General features: G+C 33.0%; 1 protein-coding gene across 8 annotated transcripts in view; it reads left to right on the top strand.

Moving 5' to 3' along the window:
- Window positions 1-22,519, top strand: part of LOC143230877 (irregular chiasm C-roughest protein-like) — a 61,615-nt gene that overhangs the window by 12,764 nt on the left and 26,332 nt on the right. The window contains exon 2 of one of the 8 annotated variants that reach the window (XM_076465163.1): window positions 21,504-21,659. The exons of 4 other annotated variants lie outside the window; for them this stretch is intronic. The gene's annotated coding sequence lies outside the window, so the exon portion shown is untranslated. Of the gene's footprint in view, window positions 1-17,476; window positions 17,496-21,503; window positions 21,736-22,519 lie in introns of those variants that run through there. 3 more of the 8 variants (XM_076465160.1, XM_076465162.1, XM_076465164.1) reach the window with 3 other exon arrangements.

Here is a 22,519-nt window from a genome sequence, read left to right as displayed (position 1 = left end):
ATTTGTTTCATTTGCTTGTGATCCACAATAAAATAAAGCAAAAGGAAAAGGATATACAGTTTAATAATAATTACAAACTTTTCCACGTTCTCAATGTTTCTACTTATACAATAACATGTATGATTAAACTGTATTATTTTGTTCTTATTTTTACAAAGTATTTAAAAAAGTAATAGTCTATGTGATACTCATTAATTACATAGATTTGAAATAACGACTTTACAAAACGTAAGAGATAATAAGTTTTGATACATTTCCTGTGTATTCAAAATTACTAAATAATACATACGTTCAAACCTAAGTAAGAACATTTTCACCCTCCACGGCCATGATTTTAGATACAATTTAGCCTTGTCACGTAGTATCTTCCAGTTTATTTTCTCACATACGAATGTAATCAGATAAATATTGATGTATGATGGTATCACAGACCCACATACAAGCCTATAATACTAACACTCAATTTATGTCTGCCTTTTGAATGCGCGCACACCTTATTATTAAAACACACATGCGTTTAATTTCTATGTGAATAGAAGGCGGTTGTAAATATAGTTCAGTAGACATTTTATATAACAATATATTAGAAACTTACCAAAGTCTAAAGTAAGTCGTAGAATAACATTGTGAGTTGTTTATTGTATAAAGTACAGTAAAGTTTAGCCCTAGCTGAACTAAAAGATAAAAAAGGTGCATAAGTTACATTGTTAATTTGTTTCTTTTTTAAAATATAGGCTGTATTTAATAAAGGCTTAACTAATGTTAGGCCTAAGACACGTAAACTCGTAGATTTCAGTGTTTGCGATTAGGATTATTCTATAAATACTATATTCAAATAAGTACTGTTGCAATAAAGATACAAATTTGATGCAAATGTTTTGCTGGACTCTGCTTGTAGTTTATTAAAATATGCAACAACCCGGGTAAATATATTTTCCTCTGTATATCTAAATATAACAGTACTGCATGTTGCATGTCTATATAATTACTTTGGAGAATGTGGAAGTAGTATGCAGATTTATAGGTTTCATGGAGAGAGATACAGAAATTTTTATTCTTACAGTTTGTTGTTTATATGGGAGTTTTTTATCACTGCTTCTCTTCCTCTAAATGGATCTTACCCCAAATGGATATGGAGGTTTGTTTGGTCCATGTGGAGATACACGGAAACTTGCAGTTTCACATTTCGAGGTTTTCAGTTTGTATAGGTGTTTTTACGTTTTTACAATTACATATAAGGGACGCAACCTTTTATGTTCTAAAATAATATTTCATAATTAGTGTTCATGTATAATGTTCATCCAGAGAACGTTTTTCTCGTGGTCTTGTTTTGAATTTCGCACAGAGCAACACGAGGGCTATTTGAGCTAGCCGTCCCTAATTTAGCAGTGTAAGACTAGAGGGAAGACAGCTAGTCATAACCACTCACAGCCAGCTCTTGGGCTATTCTTTTACCAACGAATAGTGGGATTGACCGTCATCCTATTACGTCCCCACGGCTGAAAGAGACGACCATGACTGGTGTGACGGATTCGAACCCCTGTTCCTCTGATGAGGAGTCAAGTGCCTTAAGCACCTGACCATGCCGGGCCTCAGAGAACGGGTACTTCAACTGGTATGAAATATAAAAATAAAGAAAACCACAGTATATTACTAACGCAATACTCGGTGGAGAACAAATGATGTAGAAATTATGTTTAATGCGAATCGCATGACCAAAATACTTATCTCTGTCTGTTTCTAATGAACATTATTTCAGCTATTGTGTTATGACCTACTGAACGTCATCATATGAATATTCATTATATCTTAACGTGAATCATTAGTAACCACTTGAGTTCCTAAGTAAAACAAAATTTAATTATTTTCAGTACTTTGTTGATAAACTGTCAAATTATACAAGGTATATAACTTCTAATTGATCAACACGACACTGTGAATAGCATTGGAAATTTTAAAATCTAAAGCAAATGGCTCTCTGAGTGTAATGAAGAGAAGTGGGTATTTACGCGTGTTGGTTTGCTGTAAATCATGAGCTGACATTTTATTTCAGTTCAGGAAACATTATATGATTGTGCATCAAACTCATTGCAAATATCATAGGAGCTTTTATCCAATAGAGATGTCACGTTGCATATATATTCGTACTAATGTTGAAAGTACTATATTCAACAAGTCACTCTACGACGGGTTCTCAGTAAATAATCTTACTTTTCATGTTTCATAAAACCTTGCTTATTATCCAAGTTCGACTTTGTGTTTTCTAAATACAATGTAATAATCACTTTTATTCTGTTTCTATATTTTTAAATACATCTAAGAGGCCGATTCTCCGTAAATTTTTATCAGTTAAAAAGCTTTACTATCTTGAACTTATAAGAAATACTACAGAGTTAAAAAAATTTAAAAATTTAAAACTTTATAAATTTTTAATATTCTACAACATTTTAAAAATCAGTCGAGTCCATACCTTGTAGATTATATATAAACAATGGAAATAATGTTGTGCCCGTTTTGACTACACACTTTTTATAAAACTTTCATGTTTTCCATAAATTTAATCCCCAGAAAAACAAAGTTCATCCAATTTCTAACTGATGAAAGTTCTCCAAGAGATGAGGCTGGTAAAGCAAAGCGTCGACCATTAATATAGCTAAATCTCTCAATGTTCAACGTGTCTTTTTCTGATTTTTAATTTATGACATTATGTAACACAAATTTTGTTCCTGGATAGTATGTGTTATTTCTTCATTGCTTATGTTGTAAAAATACAGAAAATGGCCATTATTCCCTTGAAACTTTGCTTTTATCACTTGGATAATGAAATTTAAAAAATAACCTATTTTCTATGTTAGAACGGCCAAATTTGCACATTTTCATGTACATAATGTCTAAATATAACAACATACGAATCAAGATTTACATGTATTTACACTAAAGTTATACAAAAATGAACAAAAATGTTTAGAAGTGAGTAGTTTATCGAGATTTGCGACTGTAATGTAAATCACTTTCACGTATCAGCCCCAAACATAGTCTCCAGTCATGTTTTCATTATACGCTTCCAGGTCACAAAAGCAAAGTTTGAAGAGAAAAAAAACAGGTATTTTCCATTTAATTTTAGCCATAAACAATTGGGAAATAACACTTTCTGTCCATTAACAAAAAAAGTAAAAATTTTGTTACATAGTGTAATCCGACGTGAAACTGACTTGCATTGTGTACCTATAGTGGGTCAATTTCAAAAATGAGCTTTGATCGTCCTGTGTAACCTGTAATATTAAAGTTCTAAAACTTCTAGTACCACTTAGTTACCCAACGCTAACGAAGATGCGGAAAAGTCTAAAATTAAAAATATAAATAGGATTTGTCGTATTTTATAAGAACGATGTTTGAAATATCGTGCTACTATTGGAACTACTTCCTCCATCATCGATAGTGCCCAGTCTGATGACCGTCATTACGCACTATTGCCCGACACTGCAATTTCCAATGAATAAGCTTCTGCGAGAAACGGCAGGATCAATTTTAGATAGGTAAGCCATTGTTCATGGACGTCGGCTACCAAGATTAAGTATAAATAATCCAAAGGCGTAAAAGTCCATTAAAGTTACATCAGGGGATTGGCAAGTATGCAATATAAAGGAACTGATGTTATTTGAGTGTCTTTAGTCATCTTTTTTCATGAAACCAACTTTTTATTTCAAGGCATGACCGAAAATATGAGACTCTAGTTTGATGGTCAGCATTAACTTCGCATTCCTGTTTACTGTGTTCTTAATAGTAGATAGAAATGGGTCTTTCTTCATCGCAATAACATTCTGGTTGGATGGTTCACTTTTTTCACCATTGATAAAGGCGAGGGCTTTGCTCCAGTATAGTCTGAGGTATTGTCTTGGAACCCCTTGCTGCCCTAAACGTTTAGCTATACGAATATTTATGCTTCCATATTAACGTATAAATTTTCTTTCTCCAAAGTATAATGTCAGTTGGTTCTACATCGTTTAAATTTCTTTCTTTAGGAATACTCTTATTTGTGAAAGCTGTGTGAAGTTTCTCTAGTCATATATCTATCTTGACAGCATTACACTATTAAACCGTCGATAATTCGCCGTGAACCAAATATATAGATACTCGACATGTTACTGGCAGCGTTACGACTCGTATGTCGTTAGTAGCATATACAAATAGTTATCATAAAGTACGAATAAATTGCCGTATACATTCAATGATGCATTTTATTGTTATCAATTTATTGTCCGTTGTGAATAACCCTACAGATCTGTACTGAATAAAATACTCGAGTGGCGCGTGACCCAGCGTTTTGCATGACAAGCTGTGGGTCTAAGAAGATGCGTTATAAGACTGACGATCGCTTCTGAGTGTACGGTTTCAAAATAGTAGCACAAGAGTCGGTAGTTAGTGTTGTCTAGCTGCTTCCTTTAAGTCTATTACTTCAAAATTATGGACGAATAGAGCAGATAGTCTTTGAAAAACTATGCAATAAAATCAACACACAAACAAACAAAACCTTTTATGGAGAAAAATAGTGTGCTGTTAAAATCTCCGTAGTAGACGCCCAGATCACAAAATAAGTATGTTTACGGATAAAAGTTTCACAGTAATAGTTTCAAAAAAAAATTTTAAAACTTGCTTACCCAAATCAATCTCTGAAATATGGTGGGTGTATTTACATCGAATTGATTCATATTCCTACTCTCATAAATACAAAAAAATAAAGATAATAAATAAATAGTGATAAATAGGCACCTAACAACTAGTTTTCAATATTCGTGTATTTTTCTAATTAATTATGAAAACATTAATAACATTTTACAAATATCCAATGCAACTGATCATATTCCGGTCGTCAAAACGTGTTAGACAAGAAACATGGATGTAGAAGAGAAATATTTAATGTTTTGAATAGTTCATAAAACGTTTTTGTTTAACTTGTACATTCTAAATTCAAAAATTTGAATGGAAATATAAGTTAACATGAATTAAGATGTTGACCATAAAAAAATGTTGCATTAAAAGAAAATTTGAAATGAGAATATATAACTGACAGCTAAGAACGTTGTCATAACGTTTTACACACGCATAAAAACATTCGGCTAATTTGCTAAGTTGGTAAACTGCAGATAAACTGTTAATTTCGTTTCGTTTAACAGAAAGAATAAGTGCAGTGCAATATAGATTATTCTATAAATGTTTAAAAATATGTGTGCAAAACCTTATAAATTCGCTGACCATGATATAAAATAACTGAGAGAAAAATGCACATTTTCGACAGATAAAAAAAACAATACATGCTAGTTGGAAAAGTAGCAAGAAGGTTCATTTTTAACATCGCGTACTGACCCGGCACTCAACTATCAATCTGAGGGTCGTGGGTTAGATCACCGTCACACCGATCATGCTCACCCTTTCAGCCGTAGGGGCGTTATAATGTTACGGTCAATCCCAATATTTGTTGGTAAAAGAGTAGCTCAAGAGTTGGCGGTGGGTGTTGATTATTAGATGCTCTCCCTCTAGTCTTACACTGCTAAATAGCAGATAGCAGATAGCCCTCATGTAGCTTTGCGCGAAATTCTCAAGCAAACAAAACATCGTGAACTAATATTCAATAGACCGAAATAAAACTTCTAAAATTGTCGTCTAACTTTTTATAAGTTACTGTAGACGTTAGTAATGACAAGAAAACCCACTTGTAGAGAAAAATATATGTGTAAAAACGGCTGGTTTAGGTTGAGAAAATTCTTATGTAGAGGAACAAGCAACGTTTCGACATTCAAGGTCGAAACTGTATTTTACTGTAGTCATTGTTTTACTACTATTTTACTACCACTACGTTTGAAATTATTAAAGATTTTTATTTGGGTGTCTGACTGAATGAGCAATAGTGTTTATGATACTGGACTGACTCCACTGTGACTCAAAGGTACACTCAGAGCTCACAGTGTTAAAAATCGAGTTTCAAAGCACGTGATAGCAATAGTATTTATGATACTGGACTGACTCCCATGTGGTTCAGAGGTACGCTTAGAAAGTGGTAGGGAGAGAGCGGATAGCCCATTGTGTAATGTTGAGCTTAACAACAAACAAATATAAACATATTAGAATGAACGTGTATCATTATAACAATGCAGTTAGCTTTTACATGTTTAAACACGTTACTACAGTATTAACTACATTTTTACGTCACGAAGACAATGTTAATTAAAGCCACTTCTTACTCGACCGTAAAAGAAATAAATAATATTTTAAGACATATTTTTTATTGTTTCAGTCAAAATTATAAAAGTATGGTAAAATGTTAAATTAAATTATATGTCTGGTTTCAGAACTAAGCAATAAAGCATTTTTTAAGCTACCTTATTTGTGATATAGGTATAGTTTCTTTTCCTTTTGAGTTTGAGTATTTTATATTCCATTTGAACACAATGGTTAGTAAAGTCACTCCGCGGAAAAGAAGAAAATAATGTGTTACAGTGAGATATGGCAGGAGAGATCTTCCTGTCTTACTGGTGGACGGATGTGTTGATGGTAGCGACACGCCTGGGTTAGCTGCTGCTCAGATCTGATTTATTGGTCATCCTCTCTTGGCTTGCTCGCACCGCAGCTGACAGCAAGTATTCATCACAGATCAGGACGTGGCTAAAGCTATCCTCACATTCGAGGAAAACTATTTGAAAACATTCAATAAGAAGACCTAGCGTAGAATTTTCCACTAAATGCTAACAGTGCAAGTCCATGATAGACCGACTGTCTTCGTGCTGACAGGCCTGACTGTGGTTATGAAACCATGACATCATATTGCGGTGTATACCAAGGACTGCCTTTCTTATCCGTAGGTTAAATGTATGCTGACTGTACACATTTTCATTCATGCGAAAGATACGCATGCAAAAAGGTTGAACGAAGCGTTGAATGAATCGTAAAACACTCATTACATTACAATGTAAACAGTTTAAGCCAACAAGCACCAGTTCTTTAATTGTTCGTTGAATAACAACAAAAACATTTAGATCATACTCGGAAATACGATATCACGTTATTCACAGAAATCATGTTGGATATGTCGACTGACAACATTTTGTAACATATTAGATGTTAATAAAAGTTTCTGCTATAGTTGTGAGAATTTTAAACAAATAGGAGGAATTATGGTTGTGAACATATATTTTGAGGTCTAAATTTTCCATATAAAGCTAAGCAAAATTAATGTAATCCTGACAATAGTTTAAGTATGTTTTGATTTAGTACCAAGAACAAAGATGATTTTGTTTCAAATTAAAGAGGATGCGAAGTCTTAAAGACATTTGTTCAATAAACAGTTTTAAATTATTTTGATGAAACTGTGGGTGTATCAGTATCTCTTCATTCCACTAACATTGACTAAGTAACATATTTTACTTACTGCCAGAATTCTTAGCGATTGACAACAAAAACATAATCAGATCATGATTTTTTCTACCTGTTTACGATGAAATAAAAACTTCAAAAACTTTATTCTTGTGTCCACGACTTCGAATTCTTTCTTTCACCGACTTCCTGTATTAACTGCTGCACAACTTTTGCTTGAAGTCTCAAGGATGATAGTGTTTGCCGCGTACCTCGTTATGTTGCATGAAATATTAGAAGAATATCAGATACATCCTAAATGTCAATCGACATCTCAGTTTTGCGAAGTTATATTATTATTGATTAATAGGAAGAAATGTAACGGTGTTTTAAATGGTTAGAAATCGGGCAGTCTTTATAAGCAGTAAACATTCGATAACAAGACGGATGAATGATTAATACTAGCATCTGTCAGAATGTTTAACATATAAATTACACTATTTAGGCCACAATTAAATCACCCGAACTATCAAATACCGCTTTGTCTAAACCTCGTTATAAAAATATAGCATACTCTTCATCAGCGTCAGATGTGGTAACATCAAGACAAAATAGTAAAAAATAAAATTCCTTAAAATAAATCTAATCAATTATAAAGGATCGAATTGGTTACATTTGTGTACGTGAAAAACTATAATGAAGTATTTTAAGAAAATCTTGTCAAAAATACCGTATTTTACGGTGCCTCACGCAACCTGCAGAGGTTGTCACAATCATAGAAAAATAAGAAAATAATCTGATAATCTGAACGGTTTTCGAGAGAAAACTAAAGTCAGCAGCTGTTAAGTTCAACTGGGTATTCGTGGTTATGGTTGTATTTTAAAGCTGGAAGACATTTGTGAACAAGTATTGGATTTTCCTGTGGTTGTATTAGGTACCTGTATGCATTCAAGTTTTTACGTCGTTTCTTGGCGCCACGTTTCTTATGCGACTTGACAAGAAATTGGAGGAACAACATCTTCCGGCGTTTATTGTCGTACTTACTGGACGTTGAAATTAGCAAAGGAATTTCACTCAACAACATACCCTTGTAAAAGTATATTAAGGTTGACGTATATAATATTTTGTACGATGCTGTTTTTTATCGTCTCAGAAGCATAATTGTTATACCATAATCACATAGGAGTTTGATGGTGAAAAGAACAAATCAGTAGAAAATGCATGCTTTTAACCGTTGCAAATGTTAGTGTATGCTGTTAATTATTTTTTGTTATATTAAAATGTAAAATGTTTTATTTCGTTAATAAACAAATACTGACGGTTGAAGGTAAAATTTATAAGCGGAGTAATATATTATTTTAGGTTCTACAAGGCTACTTTTCAGGAAAAGAGTGAATTCATGGAAATACGAAAAACGTACGAATAGGTTTGATATTTTATTTCTTTATACTGACTCTTGCGATATTAGGGTAAATATGAGATGCTGAGCTTGTAGACTTGGCTTGAAATCACTGATCATTTCAGTCAAGAAAACGCAATACACTCCAAATACAAGTGTCAGCAGTTGCATTCTCGTGTATATTATCACATTTCTGGCTCACTTCCCATTTGTCAAGTAAGCTGTCTGTTGGGATGAACTAAGTTTGTTCTCTACAAGTCAAGAGTCCTCCAATAGGACTGCTCATGTCTTTTACCAGAAGAGAGACTTGCTGTTGACGAAACCGGTTGATGTTAACGAGCCAGTTCTTCAGGAACAAGTGAACGACCGGTAGCTTAAGGTTCAACAAAACAGTCATGTCAGGAAAGAGGGGTGATGTCATTACTTACATTTATACTGTGCCTGTACATCACAACAATTAAATCATTAAGTTCAATCGAGAAGCATCTATTAAAGCAGTTTGAAATGAGTTATGTGGTAGAAGCAAGAAATGACTCACATAAACTACCAGATAGAAAAACAAAACAAAAACTGTCTCAGATAAAGGATTATTTCAGTGTTCCTTAAAGTTCGTTCAACGTATTCTCTGATGAAGAACGGATATAATTATAGAATGCTTATTTTTTATCATAAATTAATTTGTTGATCGTTTAAAGTTGTGTAACTTCAAACACGTGCCTCACTGGTGACCTTGTAATGTATCCTTTGGGAATAGTTTCGACTTTATAGAACTTTAAGGTCTAGTTGCACTTCATGTTGATAATAGAGTTCATTGTACTTAAATATATTCTATGGGCAGTGTTTTTTGTACAAATTGAAATCAGTAAAAATAATGTTCTAGTATGTCATTATTTATTACCAAAATGAGACAAAACAAAGGTAATCATAAAACAAATTTACCAGTATATTGATGCCCTATTGCAGGGACTTACACAACATGAGGAAACTAAAATTGGTAGGTAGATAGAAATTATTAAATTAGTAGAGTAACTGATCGCTCACAACTTCGCATCTTATTTAGTTAAGATATAATAGACTGAATGAAATAGCAGCTATTTTACTCAATTAAAAAGTTTAAAAATTCGGGTTTGTAACATTAAAGTAAAGCTATATAAAATAAGGAATACTGTGTAGAATCCATTCGCACTAAACTAAATGTTGTTGTGTTATGTATTATATAAATAATAACCTTTAAAAGAGCTGTTAAAATATGATTTTAGTTTATTGTGTGGTAATAAATGTCAAATAAGTCTTGTAGATAAAACCACACAGGGTTATAATAGTAACTGTAAGCCACCAAATCTTAATATTAGTAATATTTAATTTGCACGTGTTAAAGAGTGTAATATGCTATTTATCTCATGTGTCAGAGCTGGGAAACATCTGTAAAATTATGATATAAAATATTTTTATTAAAATTTATATAAAGAAAGACACTAGAATGAAGTGTGACAACCGAAATACACACCCATGCTTATAACCGGGCGTTGTTGTTATCTGTTAGATAACAGGTGGTTCATCAGCTTGGAATCCATCCTGGAATTGAATTAGTTAAGATAGTATTTAATCTAGGGGGCGTAGTTAATAACCATAGGGATGTTTTGAGAAGAAGCGCAATTCTTGTAATGAACTTCTGTTCCATAATGTTTGTCCAATGAGTTATGTCCCATTTGTTATCACTGTTAAACGATGTTTGATATGTTATGTGCATGTGTGTTTTTGGGTATAAAAGGAATAATTCTCAAGATTGTCACTATTTAATGTTAATAAAAGTTGAAATATTACAAAGTCAATTTATGTGTTCTCCATATTTCATTTTCAAGTTTTTATGTTTTTTTTTTTTTTGAATGACAAGTTAAAATGAATTGCCACGTGCTTGATATACGTTAAAGTACTCAATTTGCAAAATATGCATATAATTAATTAAAATCAGTTGTATATTACGTAAAGTAGTAATGCCACATTGTTATGTTTAACACAGAGAGGTACACTAGTTGCAACTGAAGTAATATAATACACATGCAAATACACTGTAAAATTATTGGCAATTTCTACCTGACATTAAATATTTCAAGTTTTCAAACTCCTGAAATCTTTTTCAATAAATTGCTCTTTTAATTAATCAGCTACTCACTGGTATTAGGTCATAATAAAGCTGTAAGCACGTGTCGCGTGAAATCCATATTTTAGTTATAGGTTCAAACACAAATAGGACGCTCGGTATTACTGTTGTTAAAATAGTATCATTCGAATAAGCTACTGCTTGCAGAGTAATACTTATGTAAGCAAATCACTTGTATGCTTTATTGAATAAAATATTTAAATTTGAAATTTTAAAGTACGCGAATGTATTGTATTAACAAATAATGCAGATGTTTCGTATATTTACGAACAGAAAAAGTAGAAACTTTAGATCTGTTTACAGCAAATGTTTGAATATATACAGTACAATGGTGCCATGGATAGCCTTATGACTGATAATGATGACCAATGCTAGTACAATGGTGCCATGGATAGCCTTATGACTGATAGTGATGACCACTGACAGTATAATGATGCCACGGATAGATTTATAACTGATAGTGATGACCACTGATGGTATAATTGTGTCACGGATAGCCTTATTACTGAAGGTGATTAACACTGTTCTTTTCGATATTTTACAAAGAAATACAAAGTCTTAACACTCTAATGTAAATGCTATTTACAACATTGCAAACAGCATCGGCAGGAGAATGTGGCACACCTATTCGAAGACGTAAAGTAAAGTAGCAACCAACTATGCACGGGACTGTTACTTTAATTGATGAAATTTGAAAACCGATATACAAAAAAGGATATTAATAACATTGTAATCTGAGGGTCGGGCGTTCGAATCTCCGTTGCACCAAACATGCTCGGCTTTTTAGCTGTGGGGGTGTTATAACGTGTTGGTCATTCCCACTATTCGTTGGTGAAAGAGTAGCCCAAGAGTTGGCGGTAAGTGGTGATGACTAGCTGCCTTTCTTCTAGTCTTGCACTGCTAAATTAGGGACGACCAGCGCAGGTAGCCCTCTGTAGCTTTACGCGAAATTCAAAAAACAAACAAATAAACATTAAGAAAAGCGATACCGAACAAGTGGCACTCATCCATATCAACAGCGCGAGAGGTAATTCACAAATCTCTTGCATTTATGATAAACAATGAGTGTATAAGAAGGTCCCCAGACATTGGATATGAATATTATATTAATAACTACTAATACTATTTTTATGAAACGCTATTAGCCCTCCACGCTCTTTTGACATATTTTATTATTTAACAACATTTGCATTTTAATTTATCATAACCAGAGGAAATGAAAGTTTTTAAGATACATTCTTTAAAGATATTAATATTCTTCGCTCTGATGTTATGTGTTCTACAAGACAAACTTGTTTCTCAATTAAAAAATGAAATCGCAGAACTCGAATAAACTGATAATGGGGTAATACTCTACCAGGTTTGCGATACGTTATGTGCTTGGTGGCAGTTTTGTATTGCTTTTATTTTTGTACCATAAACGTGGAACTGTTCTATATAGATAATGACGGATTTTCAGTTTAGTGATATAGGGTCCAGACTGTATTCTTGAGTTTATGGTAATATTGCTTCACGTATAAAAAACCTAAAGATTATTTGAGATTGATCAGATGAGAAGTGTGAAGAACGCTGTATTTCCATTAGAAAAGTAATTTTCCTGACGGAGAACGGCGTGAGTCTGTATATAAACATGCATACACACATTCCACCCAATACAGTAAGCAGAAGTAACAATAAAGAAGTAATACAAGTATACCTTACTTACTGTTGTAGATTTTAATGTTCTGTGAATAGCGTAGTATCAGTATAACGACAGAAGAAAAATTATCTAGATTTGTAAATATCGATTGTGAATTTGTATATCTGCGAGGAATAGCGTATATTATGCTAATTCTCAATCCATGGTCTACAATCATTGTTCAGAACAAACCGTTATTGGTTAAGCGATCGAATACATATGTATTACACAAGACTACTGATGAATAGTGTAAGCTTAAAGGTGGTACTGTTACCACGACAACACACAGCAATGATTTATTTACATCCGCAGCATACATGTCAATGGATTCAGTAATGTCCTTCTACAACCGAGACTAGTTATATGACGTATAATGATTGTATCACGAAAACGATATAACGAGCTTAGCTTTTACATCTTTGGAACTCTCTGTAGTTCATCTTAATTTCGACAACAACAATGTATCTCCGTTCATAATATCAAACGTTAAATTCATAAACCAAAATGAAGGTAATTTTGAGTTACATTACTTTCCATAAAATAATTTTTTAGAGTGGATCATAGCGAACTACTAATTAAAGGGAAGCGAAATTACACATAATCCTGGAAACTATTCCCATGAGTTAGCTATATTTGCATTATCAATAGATAAACATAACATTACAAATGTTCAAAGTGATAACCACTGTTATTACTGAGTGCATAATGTAAACATATTTATAAAACATCATATGAAGTACCGCGGAATTAGCATCTATCTTCAGTATCCCCTATAACCAACATTTTATGTAAAGGCACCGTGTGTGCATTGTAAAAAATATATTTTAAGAATACGATGTCATTAAATTTTTCAGATCATTTTTTTTTTAGGAAGGGAAGTATTCTATACAGTGTATATTTAACTGTAGTGATCTTGGTAGGAGCCTTAAATATATACATTTAGAAATTTTGATTACATGCAATTTTCAAGTCTAGATGATTAGAATTATAGGACTTAAACACAAGATTAAACGTGTTTTTAGACACACAAAAGCCACGTTACTATGGTTCAAAATTTCTTGTTTGATTTTTTCATTATGAAGAACTATATACGACATTTGGTTTCTGTTTTAGGTCAGTACTTTTTAAAAAAGATAATAATTAGAAAGAAATGTTACAGTTGTAAGATAGCGGTGCGGCTTTAGTAAATAACATGCCTTCTTTTTAAGTAGTATTTACTCTAAAATAGAAGCGTTACTTGCAGGTAAAGTATGTATTACTCCTTTTATACGCGCATGTATATCTACGAAATAAAACACATTCTTGATCCCCAGTTTAAATCTGAATTATTAATAGTGGTTCTACCTTTCAAGTGAGATAAGTCTCATTAGATTCATGCTCACTAGATGTTTCTGAATTTTGAATACATTTTTGTTTCTTTCTCAGCCTCGCTACCTGTCTTTGTACAAAAATATAAAGTACTCTTGATATCCCAATACTAGACTATCTTGTCATCAATAGGAACGTATACAATATTAAAGTAGTGCCACATATCCTGAGAAACTCACACATGACATCCACACTCTGGGCGTGTTGTGTTGGGGTAACGTGAACGTGTTAGATTGATGTAGAGGCACTACACCAGAAGGCTTGAAATGTACTTTACGGTGAACCGTTCTCGACAAAGGTTTGTGTGACCAAGTGTTGTTTCCTGGTAATCTTTAGACGTTTAATAGATTAAAAATAAGTTTTTCTAAGTTTATTACCCACACTTCGAATAGCATATTCCCAACACGAAGACTATTGCTTCTTACACTGTAAGGCCGTAAATAATTTAGTACAGGTACTGAAGTCCTTTAGGCCATAAAATGTTTGACCAACTTAATTAATTAATTAATTAATCTTTAATAATTTTTATCCCTTTCATTCAATGTATTTCAAAATTAGTATAAAATGGGTTGCTGTGGTCTATGTATTATAATCTATGTAGGTATTTTATTTAAATAAAAACAATAACTTTTGGTTCGATGAAGAAATGCTGTGAATAGTGTTTACTGTAGTAAATAAAACGTGTCATTTTTTGTATCACATTGATAGTTGTAAAACACAATATTTAGCTAAGATAAATTGTTATAGTTTCATATACGATAGCACGTTTAATTTTTTTTTCTCTATCGCATGTGTTCCATAATATAAACGTAAGAGGGAGAAAAAAAATATATTGAATGATTTTCAGGAATTTCCCTTCTTTATTTTTTGTTCTTACTGGCGCAAAAAAAAAACTGTGAATGACATTTGTCGGGTAGAGAATTGTTCAGCCCCAAGAGTTTGATTCCTACATGGTATTAGCCTTCCCAGAACTGCCTGAAAAATATAATTATCATACGACCTCTGGATGTTCGTATTTATTAATTTACAAAACGCACAAAGAAATGGAAAAACTTCTCTCAGTTATTCTGATGGAAACTGGATGAGAACATTGATGGGAAAATGAGAAATTCGTTTGACTATTCAGAAAATATATACAAGTATGTAACGAGTTGTACAATAAAAAGTAGTTTTAACTTTGTTTGTTATAATAATTCTACCATGTAGATTCCGCGACTACTGTTATGCATAAAATGCATGTATATAGACATAAAACCATCAGTTGTACATATCGTTGGTAAGTTCAACTGAAGTTTTAGTAATAATTCCAGATTCAGTTTCCATGTTTCTCCTCTGTGACAACTGTGGTAACTGGTCATATAAAACAAATTACCCATGCCCATAATAATTCTTACTAAGAATAAGTTCGTGCTAGTTGTAAAGCATGCTGCGACAAGCTTTGTTGTGAACTGTTCTACTGTTCACATATCACCGTTAGCCGACTGCTTTTCAGAAAAGACGAAGAGGATGTTACACGTGGAAGAACGGCTGAGCGGAAGAATGTTGGAAAGTAATGAACATAAATTACATTTATGTCGTAAACCATTTTGCTTCTATAGAATCACAAGCAAATGTGCAGTTCTACTAAAACCTGTGAAAATGAAACGTATGAACATTTCTCGGGTAGAAGTTGAGTAAAGCTGTTTGAAAGAATTTTCTAGATGTTGCTGAAAGCGATTTGGTGAAGTGAATAACACTTCATTTTTTTAAATATTGATCTCGAAGTTTAAACATTTTTGCCTCTCACTTATATTAATAAGTATTATTATTATTTGTATATAAAAAGAAGAACTATTTGGAAAGCGTTTCGTTCAGTAACTTGACTTAAGCGTTAGTTGAGATGACTTGAGTGATAACACATTTGAAAACAACTTATGTTGCCGCTTTAATTATTATAAGATAAATACAACAATACACTGAAATGACTTCTGTGACATCAACCACTCATACCTTCAATGTCAATGATATAACCGACTTATCCGCTTAATTTGTTAGAGATAGTCGCGATGTATTTATTTCTTTTATTTTTGCTCAGAATAACTGACTACGTAGAACAAAGATTCAATAATACCACGTAAAGACAAACAGGAAAAGTGTAGCCAATAAAAATAGTTCATTACAACTAAGTTTTTTTTTAACGTAGCCACGATTTAGTCCTAAAAAATTGTTTTCGTTCATTGATATGGTTTTTCTTCGGGTCTTTTTTTTTCTTTCATTAACGGTACTTTTCATGGTAATAGAAGCATCATTATTAAACGTGAGAAAACGAAAAACATGCAACTAACGGTCACATACTCCAGTTGGGTCGCAGTGACCAGTCTAGCCAAATAATGATTAAATTTTATTATGTGGGATTTTTTTCGATTGAATGAAAAACTTAAATAAAAATTAAGTTATGTTTCTTTTTAAAGTTATTCACTTTAATCTTTATCACGTTCTTTTGATTGAAATTCGTGATATTGTTTAGCTACTGTACATTTGAAATATCTCTTGTTAAAAGAACACCATAGAACTGCTAAATTTCATTTTGGAAAGCAGATAGTTTTGTTCATACAATAATGTAATCATATTTTGTCGTGTAAGTGTTTGAAAAATTATAAAAGCATATACAACTTCTGACAGAAATTTATGGGTCTGAAGTTCATTCTATTACTTACAAGGAATCGTAGTTTTACAGGCAATTTTATAAAAGAATGAATAATACACATAATATTTTAAAGAAGAGTTTTTATTTTAATTGAAAATCAACCAGTTTGAAAGCGTGATTTATCACATTGATTATATGTAATACTTCTGATAAAAATGAATAAAAGAATATGCCGTAACCTTTGGTTAATGATAATCCAGAACATAAATACAATAATAAGTTCCTTATTTATAAACAATAGCAAATATTTGTCATTTAATATTAATACTCAAATTTTAAAAGTAATAATGATCGTGGAAGGTCTCATTAAAAGTCAAGTTGTAATATGTTGACTTAACTAATAAGTACCTGTTATAAATCTATGCTAAAAACGACGAACAGTCATTATTTAAGTGCGAAATAACCACTGTAATGTTCGCTAGTGAAATGGCTACCCATGGCGTACAGGCTTCTCAACGTCGATTTCGACGAGAAATTGACAGTAATTAGGCGTTTCGTTATTGGCTATCACGCGTTAGGGTAAATTATTCTAAAGATACACAAGGATAACCCAGCTGTTATAGCAAAGTTGATCCGATGACATCACCAAATTCAACACCCATTGTTTGTTCAGGTGCCTTTTATGGAGGAGACAGTCTTTACGCAATGCTAAAATGAATTCGTTCCTGAAATGAAAGAGAGATTTGATTACACCCAATAGCGAAAGTCTGTCTTCGTAACATCTGGTAACAAGAGATACCACTCTAGTGTCTAAATATTACTCATGCGAGTTCAGGAAACTTGCCCCTGCGAAGTCCTGTGACAACGTGCTATAAGTGACAATTTCCTTGACTAGCAGTGAAATATTATTATTCAGGTTAGTTATTATAATTACAGAACAATGAGCTTCAACTAGATGTTGGATTTTGGGTATGTTCTGTCGTCCTTAGGTAATCTACAGTAACTTAAGATTACAATGGTGAACAGTTACTAGTTGTTAAACTATATCTTTCATATCACATCTGCTAAATAGAGAATGGAAAAAACATATGCGGCGTATCAAATTGGAAAGTTGAATTGCGCCAGTGTTTGCAGCAAAATCGCATAAATTTGGGTTTTCAGGAAAATTTACTCCAGGAATTTTATATAACAGAGTATATAAAATTACTTGTGGTAATTTGTTTTCGGGTGAGGAATTCTTCAAATAATAAAGTATGTAAACTAGAGACTAGCAAAGAACAAAGATGTTTTCGATGCTAAGATCCGTCTTATTTGTGTGTAAAAAGCTACGTTTATCATATTAAGGTCTTTTGATGATTTTCTATGTATAAAGCTACATTTAGCTTATTAAGATCTATGGATTTCAATTTACTTCGTACATTGTACTCGAACGAGTAACTTATGGCTAGAGTAAAAGTAAGAGAAGCAAAAAACAAAGAATAAACAAGAACGAGTATTTTATACAAGAGATATGCTTCACAAAGATGTAAAAATCCGTAACAATAATATCTAAAAATAAAAGGTTTTCTAAGAAAAACCGACGATATAAGAGCTGTAGGGTCACAACGGTTAACTAATTGGTTACCACTTCTCATACCATAAGCATTTGCTCCTTTACTTTTTTGTTACTGGAATTGTTGTTATGGTTTCGTTTGAGAAGTAATGCGCCCAATAAAACCTCAGATAAAATAATTGATATATTTCCTTTGAAACATGATATCATGTGTTCCAGACTATGTTTTAACATCTTGATATGTCAGGTACTTCTCCGCTTACAATACTCACTTCGTTATTTCTACTCCCGTGATCGTGATTCAGTTGCATTGAGTTAAATATATTGTTAACGATAATTGGTTCGTGTTTAAAAATAACAACAACAAAGAAGCTATACCAATATAAAGGATTTAAATAAAATAATATTCAATTAGTGAATTTTGTGACATAATCGCAGGATTCAGGAAATTTTTACAAGCACAAGATCGATTGGTTTATGAGAAATGTTACATTGTCTTTAGGAGCAATCGTAGGAGAGCACTTTTTCGTTTCTCACCACGTCACCACCGACACTGATCAGACAGCTACGATTATACGCTGATAAATCACGTGGGGTTCTGCTCAGTTCGAGTGATTGATCATCGAATATTGTAGTGTTAAGATATATCACCTTTGTAGATCAGAAATAATGTGGTGTTACTGATATTTTAACTAGCGAGAACTTTGGTTGATGTGTCTCAGTCAAGCCAGTTTACAGGGGAATTTGGAATGATAATCGACTTAATCGAGTACAATATTCATGAATTTTGATTGAATGAAAACAAATGTACTTTGTCTCTTTGCAAAAAACATAAATGAAACATGCTTCCTGTTAAAAATACCATATTTATGTAGTTTTGTAACTATTTCCTGTAGATAACTTCGAAATTTTACATCGAATTAGTTATTGTTCGATCTTACACACTTAGTTTTCTTTCCTAGTGAGTATTTGAAAATATTCATTAAAATCTTCATGCATAGATGATACGAACGAGAAAGAAAAACATTTTTATATTACTGCTAAATTTGTAATATTACTGTGGCCAAGGGCGGCTCAGTGGTTAGCGTGTCGGACTGAAGAGCTGAGACACCGTGACTTACGTCAGCTACAACAAAACTGTGTGTTTTTTCTTATAGCAAAGCCACATCGGTCTATCTGCTGAACCCACCGAGGAGAATCGAACCCCTGATTTTTAGTGTTGTAAATCCGTAGACTTACCGCTGTACCAGCGGGGGGCTACAACAAAACTGAACAGAAATAAGAAACAAACACTTTACGTTTTGGCTCCATGAATACGATTTAAAAGTTACGGTCAATTTCCAACCGTAGGCCTGACTAAAATAGCCAAAGAGTTGGCGGAAAGTGATGTTGATTAGCTACTTTTCTTCTAGACTACCACTCCAAAATTAGAAACAGGTAGCACGGAAAGTCCTCTAATAGCTTTCCGCGAAATCGAACAAAAAAGTAATGTCATTCGTTGTTTTTTTGTTGTGCAGGGTTGATCAGTTTGTGCGGAAAAACATCCATTACTTATGTATTAGTTTATTAGTGAGAATCTCTTTGTTATAAGCTATACCGGTAGACAGTAATGAGGAAAATAAAAAAATAGCAACTTACGGAAGAAAATTAAGATGTGGTTCATCCTTAGGCTTAACGTGGAACGAAGACAAAATGCACGGAGAGCATTTGCATGTCTACTTAGTAATTAAAGTTACATTCGTAAAATTGGAGTATCTGTAATTTTATCAGGCAATACTTTAATGCAGCTTGTTGATGTATAATTACCGGAAACTCTTCATGCTGTGGGAATGACATCATTATGAAGCTAGTTTTTCTCCTATGATGTAAACCAAAGTAATCATTGAAAGAACAACAAGGGCTAAACTTTTACACGGTTTGTTGAGCCTCTCAAGTTAACATAATGCTTTAGTAATATCTATGTTTAAAACGTAAGCTCTTGTTGCTTTTAATTAGTTAGGTTTGACTCGTGACAACTTCCGAATAGAGTTAACTCTAGTCAGAATTCATTCATATGTTACATAAAACAGTACTTACGTTAAAATATATCCTAAAATAATAAATATATTTTAAGGTTCCTAAAAAAAGTCTTTTTTTTTGTTAATTCAAGTGACAAACCTGTATCAGGATACTTGAATTTTATTCTTCCCCGATTGTTAGTTGATGCTATTCTAACACTTCATCTTAAAAGGTTCGATTTATTTTCCTTTTATTTTGTTAATTAATCCAGTAAGCCATAATCAAACATAAACTTTCGTTCTTGAAGGCTCTGTACTTTAATTTAACCACGTCGTAAAGCTGTTTTTTGTATATATCCTGAAATAGTAAAGCACCAGAGGAAACTGTAAATAAACGTGAATCCTATTTGTAATGTGACCCGAAGTCACTTAAATAATAACACTATATGTATATAAAACAAGATTCGTATCAAGGCCTTCTTGCACTGCATTCTGCTTAAAGAATTGACACGTTGGGTCTGATTTATTTTATAATTGCACAATTTTTGTTTCTTTGTTTTTGTTTGTATTTTGCATAAATATGAGGTTTTATCTACTTGCTTCTATTTAAATCTGTGTCGGTGAAAATACAATGTCGTTTCAGTTATCTTAGCGCACGTCCGCACTTATACAAGCTATTTCCAGAACAGCAATTGAAATTGTCTTTTAATGCAAGTATGTTTTCACCAGAGTAACTTCACAGATACTGATCTAAACAACAATGGCGTTTGCGTATTTAATGTATTCTTCTTATTTTTTACAAATACATTTATTAATTATCTAAAGTCCTTTAAACCATGTAGTTATAATACCCCTGTTTAACAACAAGTTAGTTACATTGGATGTAGTGGTATGTGCCCAGTTAATAAAGCTATTTTAACTATGAAATAGGTACAAAGCCGATTTTGTGGGTGTGAGTATGCAGTTAGTGTCTTAAAATATATGCGCGACTGATAATCTGAGGGTCGCGGGTTCGAATCCCCGTCGCACCAAACATCCTAGCCCTTTCAGCAGTAGGAGCGTTATAATAATACGGTCAATCCCACTATTCGTTAGTAAAAGAGTAGCCCAAGAGTTTGCGGTGGGTGGTGAAGACTAGCTGCCTTCCCTTTACTCTTACACTGCTAAATTAGGGACGACTAGCGCAGTAGGCCTCGTGTAGCTTTGTGCGAAATTAAAAAAAATATATATACGGTGCCAAGTTATTGTATCACCATTCAGTAATAAATACAGTTACAACCAATATAAAACAAACAACCATCACCACTCTCGTAAAAAAGAAAAAGAATGACCTAGTAATTAACCATTATCAAAAGTTTTTGTTTTTTCTTACCAGGGTTGCGAGACCTAATGGTTTACATGAAGGATTGCGGATTCGAAAGTCAGTGATTTACTTCACGTGACCGTTGGAGGAAAGAGTACCACTTTGAGGTTGTGGGCGCGGGAAAAGAGTGAGAGTCAAATACCACTATTGGATCAGAGTAGCCTGAGGGTAATAGTGTGAGTTTCTTTTGACCAGCTGCCTTCTCTCTAGTTTATCAGTATCACATCAGGGAAGGCTAGCGCAGGTAGCTTTTGTTCAGTTTCTTCAAACATTCAAAATAACCTTACAAACACAATTTTTGTGTTGAATTAACCGGAGGAACATTGTGACTGAAGTAGATATATTGTTTTTATTCGAGTTTAGTAACAGATCGCCAAAGTTAAAAGAAACTTAATGAGCTACGAAACCCTTTATTTAGTCATTGCAATAATAATATATTTGAGGAATAAGTTGCTTGCGTCTTTGTAATTACATCTTTTAACTGCACACACACACACAGATATGGTTTTTATTACTTATATTTTTGATGCAACTCAAATCTCCTTGTTAGAGTTGCGTTGTATTTGATTGTTACTTGATCAAGTTATCTGTACCTTAGTTTACAGTTTTGTATATACTCAAAATAAACTAAAAATCATTCTTCATAACGTGTGTTTCATTAGTCATTATCAATACAGTAGCAAAACACTTGCTCTGATTTTGTGAGTTGATTGATTGATTTGATTTAGTGTTTTATGGCAAAGCAGCGAGGCTATCTGCGCCAGCTGATTTTGTGAGATTAAAAAGCGTGTTGTGCTTTGGTTAGTTGTCACTTACTGTAATGGCCCGGCATGACCAGGTCTTTAGAGCGCTCGACTGATAATCTGAAGGTTGCGGGATCGAATTCCCGTCGCACCAAACATGCTCGTCCTTTCAGCTGCGGGGGCGTTATAATGTGACGCTCAATGTTACTACTCGCTCGTAAAAGAGTAACCCAACAGTTGGCGGTGGGTGGTAATGACTATCTGCCTTCATTTTAGTCTTACACT

The sequence above is a fragment of the Tachypleus tridentatus genome, chromosome 10 (assembly GCF_004210375.1).
Source record: "Tachypleus tridentatus isolate NWPU-2018 chromosome 10, ASM421037v1, whole genome shotgun sequence".
Lineage (NCBI taxonomy): Eukaryota > Metazoa > Arthropoda > Merostomata > Xiphosura > Limulidae > Tachypleus > Tachypleus tridentatus.
The sequence above is the reverse complement of the archived record's forward strand: the minus strand, read 5'-3'. Positions and strand labels throughout refer to the sequence as shown.